Source organism: Cebus imitator, unplaced genomic scaffold, assembly GCF_001604975.1.
Source record: "Cebus imitator isolate Cc_AM_T3 unplaced genomic scaffold, Cebus_imitator-1.0 Scaffold69, whole genome shotgun sequence".
Lineage (NCBI taxonomy): Eukaryota > Metazoa > Chordata > Mammalia > Primates > Cebidae > Cebus > Cebus imitator.
In genome coordinates this window covers 1,751,836-1,758,095 of record NW_016107384.1, presented here as the reverse complement: position 1 = coordinate 1,758,095, position 6,260 = coordinate 1,751,836, and the positions used below count along the sequence as shown (strand labels likewise).

Below are 6,260 nucleotides of genomic sequence, written 5' to 3'. Positions count from 1 at the left end.
AAAAAAAAAAAAAGGAATATTAGCCATCAAGGAATTATAAATCAAAATCTTAATGAGATATCATCCAAACAAATACTTATACATGAATGGTCATAGCAGCATTATTCATAATAGCCAAAAGTATAAGCAATCCAAATATCCTTCAACTTATAAATGGATAAGTAAAATGTGGAATAAAATACAATGGGGTATCAGTAGGCAATAAAATCCTTTAAAATTGTATACTGTAGGTGAACTGTATAAGAATTATATATACATACATATACATATATATATATATATATATATTTTTTTTTTTTTTCTTAGGTAAAATGTCTCTTTATATCTTTTACTCATTTTCTTTTTTTTGATGGAGTTTTGCTCTTGTTGCCCAGGCTGGAGTGCAGTGGCACCGTCTCAGTGCACTGCAACCTTCACCTCCTAGGTTCAAGTGATTCTCCTGCCTCAGCCTCCCGAGTAGCTGGGACTACAGGTGCATGCCACCATGCCCGGCCAAGTTTTTGTATTTTTAGTAGAGATGAGGTTTCACCATGTTAGCCAGGATGGTCTTGACCTCCTGACCTTGTGTGATCTGCCCACCTTGGCCTTCTAAAGTGCTGGGATTACAGGTGTGAACCACAGCTCCAGGCCAATAATTATATTTTAATGAACTGTTAAAATAACATTTGTCATATCTGGATGGTGAATAACTAGCAATTTTTGTTTTCTTACTTTTTTTCAGTAATGACTGAGAGTATTATTTTTTAAGTCAAGGGAAAATTATTTTCCAAAGTGCTCCTTTTGAGCATTAGAGTGCAACTAGTCAACAGACTAGAGGTTGGGATGGAGTTGCCACCTGCATTCATTTACTCATTCATTAAACACCTACTTTGTAATCCAGAAGTTGTCCCAGCATGAGAGAAGTTCTAACACCTAATCAAATACAACGGTTTAACACAAGACTCCCTTCAAAACATAAATTATGCATCATACCACCTCTGCTTTAATTTAGAACCAAAGGTTATAATCAATTATATCAAGAAGTATCAAGCAATTTTCTCTTCATTCAAGTAATTGTTTTTCAAATTTTTAAACTCATTTTGATATTTAAAATAATAACACAGCACCAATTCAGAGTTTAGCAGCAAAAAAGTTATGCCAAAAAAAAAAAATCAATTAGCAATCAATCAATTAGTCATAACTCAAAAACACTGGGGATCATTTCTTTATGATACTTTTTGGCTATGAAGTCAACCATAAAAAAGAATCTTTACATAAAATGCTGCCAAGAGGAAAATTAAAATGAAAATTTTTAAAAATTCATTGGAAATGGTTGGCCTTAAAGTTGAAAAGAAAAAGGAAGACTGAAAAAAAAAAAAAAAAAAATTGGAATGAGCTATATGAAGAAGTATTTTTATAAAATTTTAAATTCAGCAATAAATAAGCACATCAAGTAAGGGTCAGGATTGACTTAATCCAGGAGTCAGAGTTTATGGTGAGCCGTCATCTCTCCATAACTGTCCAACCAGTTTAATAAAAAAAAAAAAAAAAAAAAAAAAAAAAAAAAAAAAAAAAAAGGAAAAGAAGGGATAAGAGGCATATGCTCAAGCAATGGGTTATTTCAATGACATTTAGATAATGCTTATCAGCTAAAAATTAAATGCTCAATCAGAATCTCCAAAGATAGTAAGGTAAAAACATTTTAGGGGGACTAGCCTCATCTACATTCTCAATCTGGAGAGCAAAACAAGGCATTTATGATTTGAAAACTTTCACTAGCGATATTGATATGCAGCCAGGGTTCATAATCACTACATTAAATATTTAATAACATGCCCCAAAGAAAACCAGAGAATAAGAAATCTGTTCTCAACCTTAAAAACATCTTCAGAGACAGTGCAACACCTTAGAGGGAAAAAACTGAACAGCCAGGACACTACATGCACTAGCCATACTCCATAAGGCTAGTTGAGACAAGACGTGGGCTTGAAGTAGAGAAACAGAAGACGAAACCAGGGTTAAGGGCTAGGTCATGAGGCAGAATCTAATGACCAAATGGTTATGGTGACTGAAGGAAAAAAAAAAAAGGCAAAAATGATTACAGTATCTCTAGTTTTTATAACCAGGTGGCTAGTGATGCCATTAACCAATGAATGGAAGGCAAAAAGAGAAGGTGGTTTCAACGTCAGAAAGAGGAGTTAATAGAGAAAAGATCAAAGGGAACTAAATTATTTTTAATGTTTTACTTTTTATGATGGAAGTGTACACAGATATTCATGTTCATTTTATTATCCCTCCCAACTAGCTGGGACTACAGGTGGCACCACTATGCCCAGATAATTTTTGTATTTTCTGTAAAGACAGGGGGGTTTCACCATGTTACCCAGGCTGGTCTTGAACTCCTGAGCTAAAGCAATCTGCCAGCTTCACCCTCCAAAGTACTGGAATGAGCCACTGCTCACAGCCCTTATTATCCTTTCTAAAATTTAACCTACATATATCACAAATTTCAACTCACAAGAGGTCAAAACTAAAAAATGCACTGAGAATCACTGCTTTTATATACTTTTGTACGCATGACACACGTCGCAATGAAAAAAAAAAGGAAGGTGAAGACAGCACATTTGGTTTTGGACCTACTGAGTTTGCAGGTTTTAGGGGGAAGTACAGAACTATTCTTCACAAGAGGGAGGCTAAAGAATAAAGTGTAGGCTGGGCATGGTAGCTCACACCTGTAATCTTAACGCTTTGGGAGGCTGAAGCAGGCAGATCACTTGAGGTCAGGAGCTCAAGACCAACCTGGCCAATACGGTAAAATCTTCGTCTCTACTAAAAATACAAAAAATTAGCTGGGCATGGTGGCAGACATCTGCAAACCCTGCTACATGGGAGGCTGAGACAGGAGAATCACTTGAACCTGGCAGGCAGAGGCTGCAGTGATCCGAGATGGCCCCACTGCACTTGAGTCTGAGCGACAGAGTGAATAAGGTTTGGAAAAGAATAAGGCTTGGAAACGAAAAGAATAGGTTTGTAAATGGTTGGCATATAAGGACAATGCCATGGAAGCCATGGATGTAAGTGAGAAGACTTAAGGAGAGTCTGTGGAAGGCCATTTGGGTTACAGCAATGACTAAGGGCCAACTAAAAGGAGAATGTTAACTAAGACTGAAAATAACCAAAGGTTTTACTAATTCCCTTTCCCTTTCTCCAGGGTACACAGAAGAAAATCAGTTTTTAAAAGGCTATATTTATGGTTATCTTACTGTAATCCTGTGGCCGGTCCAGGATTTCCAAATAGATGGGATTAAAGGGAGTAATCTGGAAGGAAGGCTTGAAGATGCTTTTGCATAGTACTCTATACGAAGGTAGAAAACACCAACTGGCCATATCAAAAAACTGAGGGAGACGGATTTGAGGGAAACTTTGGCACCACCATTGCTATGTTCTAGACACTAAATCAAAACAAATCTCTTACCTAATCTCCTTTCTTCCTCATAACAAGCCAATTAGGTAGATGAGAGTATTGAGGCTAGATTGGAATAGCAACTGGCTCAGGGTCACAAATCACCTAAGGAGCTCTTTGGCTGTCCCAAAGCTTTCTACGCTTCTTTATATGTAAACAGTTCCTACAGCTCTTTACATGTAACTAGTGTTTCTCATTACCCATCTTGATATAATGTATATTTACGTGTATTAGCTGCTCAATGGCGGAGTTAATGTCATTCATTTCTGTATCCCTGTAGCCAAAAACAAGTATATATTTTGTTGAATTAAGCATGTAAAGGAATCAGGTGAGGATAGCATGAAGAAAGCCAAGAGGGGAAAGTTTCAAGAAATGGATGGTCAGCAGCGTCAAACGGTACAGAGAGAGCCATCAAGTCTATCTTAAATCACCATTGGCATTGAACTGATACTCGTATTCATTTACTGAACGTCTACTACACGCAGGACGTCGTCTTAAGCACTACAAACACATAGGAAAATGAAGTCTGGTACAAGTAAAAAGATTTTCGGGGAAGTAGCCTCATCTAAATTCTTGCTCAGGAAAGCAAAACGAAGACTCAGGCCTGCAATTGCCTACATCTATTTGGCTCAGGTAAATCTGAAGACAACTTAAAAAGGTCACAGCGAATCTTTTAATAAAACTTCTCATGGAAGACAAGAGATAAAGAAGGGCCACAAGAGATAAAGCAGCACCTCAGTCTCGGTAACTACGGCCGGTGGCGAGGGAGGCCGACTTCCCCCGGAATCTCTCGCCCCCTGAGAGCAGGGCTGGGGCTGCCCCTAGCTGCCCCTCAATAGTCTGGGGCTGGAAAAAGCAGACACTTACCGCAAAAGACACCGCTAACGCCGTGGCCCTAAGGGGCCAGGAATTCCTTAGCGAGGCCCCACGCCGCGGGAAGAAACCAAAGAAAGCCGGGAGCAGACAGACAGGTACCACCCCACAACCCAATTTCCCGAACTAGATAAACTAGGGTCCCAACGCCCAGCGCCGCGTCGCCAACTCCCACCAGCTGGAAGACCGACGAGTGCCACCGAACCTTCCGCCCAATGGGGAAACGTCACCATTCCGCGTAGTCCAGCCTCTCTAGAGGAGGATCTACTTCCGCTTCCGGGACACACTGCTGCGTTTCTCTTGCGCGTCTACCGAAACAATTTAGATGTTTGCTTCCGCTGGGTTTGGTTTCAGTTTCCTACCGCTGAATAACTGAGGTAGAAAAGTTAGTGGTAAAATAGGAGGCTGTCTAGGGACGTGATTTCGGGGAAGAAGTCAGGCTTCGACGAGGCTTTTTAAGAAAAGTTAGTAGGCGGAACACTCCCAGCTAAGAGCGGCAAGATGAAAGATGGAGGTGTGATTGAAGGAAGGGATCCCCGGGCGCACGTGAGACCTCCGTGGGAGGGCGGGGCTCAGGGCATCGCAGACTAGAGGCGTGTTCCGCGGAGGGTGGGGCGATGTCTGCCGGCGCTTGCGCAATGCCAATCGGTGTCTGCGCAGCTTGTTCCTGCAGCCTAAAATTTCCTACTGAAGCCGGTCGTGATGCTGCGGCCGCTTCGCGCTGTGGCCCTGGCCGACCGCCAGGCGCTGCTACAGTGGATGCAAACTATCCTTAAGTGTAAGAGACCAGAGCCTGAGGCAGGCGCTGACTTTGGAGACTTAGGCAAGGTGAAGTCAAAAGTCTTCCTTGGGGTCACTGTGCTGGTCTCTGCTATCCTGTGATGTAGATTGACCAGGGCTCAGAGTGCTCTAACGGAAAGGCGGGTTAATTGTACGCCGCACTTAGAGACCAATTAAGAGCGAGTCCTGGTACAAGAAGAGGGATTTTATTTCCGAAGCCAGCCTGGGGGAAGCGGCACAAATGTTTTTCGCCTTTGGAGCGAAAAAGCGGGCATTTTATAAGGTAGAGGAGGAAATGAACAAGAGCAGGGAGTCTCTGCTAGTTGATGCCTTATCTACTGGCAGTTGAGTTGGCGCCTTCCCGAGCAGAAATAAGTTGTAAAAGTGAGCACGTAGATGAATTTGCTCTGTAGAGAATGGTCTGGTGAGGGGGAGAGACGAGGTTATTTTGCATTTCAAAAAGGGCTAAGTGGGAAGTGTAGTGGGGAGGGGAAAACAGGAAAAAATAAACTATCTTTTGGAAAATGGGGGTAATCAGATACAGTACCACTTGGAATTAATTGGATGCCGGAAGACCTGGTTCTGAGTAGTTTGCAGCAGACTTTGGACAAGCCTTTAGAGCTCCTTGTGCCTAACCCTTTTTCTAAAAGAAAATAAGAGGGTTAGCCCTCCTCCCCATTACCCCCACAAACTTGTTAGGATTGGTATGTTACCACCTGAAAAAGCACTTTGCAGGAGAGGTTTTAGGCTGTAGCGTTAGTTGGAAGTGTTAAAAGAAAAATCTTAGCCAAGTTAAATTTCACGGTTTAATTCAGCAAAGAACGGTTCGAGAATCAGGCAGGCTCAGAGAGATTGCAGCGCCAAGTGATTGAAGATTTATAGACAGAAAAAGGCCACAGTGAGATTTGATCCTGCTGCTGCACTCCAGCCTGAGCGACACAAGACCTTGTCTCTTTAAACACACACACGTTAAAACTGAGGAAATGTGGTAGTTAAAACTAGTTATTGAAAAATGGGATGGATGTATTTTGGCAAAGTAAAGCCTGATGAAAGCTGAAGAAAATAGGATATTCTTATGTTTGGTAACTATAGCAAACTATCCTATGTCTGTATATATGTGTATTTGTGTGTGTGTGTGTGTGTGTGTGTGTGTGTGTGTGTATAT

The 6,260-nt window shown here is 41.3% G+C and overlaps 1 long non-coding RNA gene across 1 annotated transcript in view; it reads right to left on the bottom strand.

The window, feature by feature from the left end:
- LOC119471672 overlaps positions 1-4,883 on the bottom strand; it is a 14,121-nt gene extending 9,238 nt beyond the window's left edge. Inside the window, exon 1 of the long non-coding RNA XR_005200727.1 lies at positions 4,310-4,883. This is a non-coding gene — a long non-coding RNA (uncharacterized LOC119471672). The remainder of the gene's footprint in view (positions 1-4,309) is intronic.
- Between the last annotated feature and the right edge of the window lie 1,377 nt (positions 4,884-6,260).